Raw genomic sequence first — 961 nt, 5'->3', positions numbered from 1 at the left:
AGAAATGCTATCTTGTATGGGAAGCCTTTCCAGACCTCCTTTAATGCTAGGGCCTTCCCTCTGTCGATTTTCTCCAATTTATCCTCTGTATAACTTGTTTGTGCACAGCCGTACGCATGTTATCTCTCCTATAAGGTGGTGATCTCCTAGAGAGCAGGGACGACGGGCCGAGGGGGAGGGAGTAGCCTTTCTTCATATCCCAAAGGTGCTCCTCCTCCTCCTCCTCCTCCTCTGGAGTCATACGTTACACGTGGGCTCTGTACAAATGAATATAAATTTTGGATCGTGCACGCTTCTCAACGTATCCTGGGTTTGGGGGCTGGTTTTTTTTTTTTCTTCCTTACTTATTCTACCATTCCTGCCCCCAAAAAACTGCAACAATTAACTCCTTTGTCTAATGTAAATTTTATTTATGATTTCTTGAAATAAAGCTCTGGAAAACGAGGCTTTGATAAAGCCCACTGGGATTCAAATGGAGATACCTGACTATGCTTTTAAACCCAAATCACTGTGGCTCTTAGCGACAGGCCCAGAACAGGTCCTAGCCTAAGCCTCCCGGGCTCAATGTTTGGGGGTCTGATGGCTCCGAGCGAGTGTAGACAGCGATCGTTTCCCTCCGAGCCAGGACCCTCCCGATCGAGCCGCTGGCGGAGGCACGACGGGCCATCCTTCGTGTCAATTCTCACTCAGTGGGTGCAGGCTCGAACAGAGGGAGGCCAGGGAAGGCCTCTGGCTTAAACTGGCCGAGGGCCCGGCGTCCCGCGCAGCCCTGCCTCGCCTACCCCCAAGTCCCCGGCCAGTCGAGACGCCGCCTTCCCCAGCTCGCTGGTCCTCTTCCCGAGGCCGCCGGCAGGGCGCGGAGGCACAGAGGCGGGACCGCGCGGCCCCGCAGAAAACACAGCAGCCCGCCCGCGCAAGGTAACCGCGGGGGGACCGGGAGGATCACGAGCCGGGGGGGGGG

General features: G+C 55.8%; 2 protein-coding genes across 2 annotated transcripts in view; one reads left to right on the top strand and one right to left on the bottom strand.

The window, feature by feature from the left end:
* Positions 1–961, bottom strand: part of WRN (Werner syndrome RecQ like helicase) — an 83,030-nt gene that overhangs the window by 81,565 nt on the left and 504 nt on the right. The gene's annotated exons all lie outside the window — the stretch shown is intronic.
* The window catches only part of PURG (purine rich element binding protein G), a 14,323-nt gene continuing 14,215 nt past the window's right edge, over positions 854–961 (top strand). The window contains exon 1 of the mRNA XM_027853736.1: positions 854–918. The gene's annotated coding sequence lies outside the window, so the exon portion shown is untranslated. The remainder of the gene's footprint in view (positions 919–961) is intronic.

This window comes from Vombatus ursinus, unplaced genomic scaffold, assembly GCF_900497805.2.
Source record: "Vombatus ursinus unplaced genomic scaffold, bare-nosed wombat genome assembly UNPS02010193.1, whole genome shotgun sequence".
NCBI classification, from domain to species: domain Eukaryota; kingdom Metazoa; phylum Chordata; class Mammalia; order Diprotodontia; family Vombatidae; genus Vombatus; species Vombatus ursinus.
The sequence above is the reverse complement of the archived record's forward strand: the minus strand, read 5'-3'. Positions and strand labels throughout refer to the sequence as shown.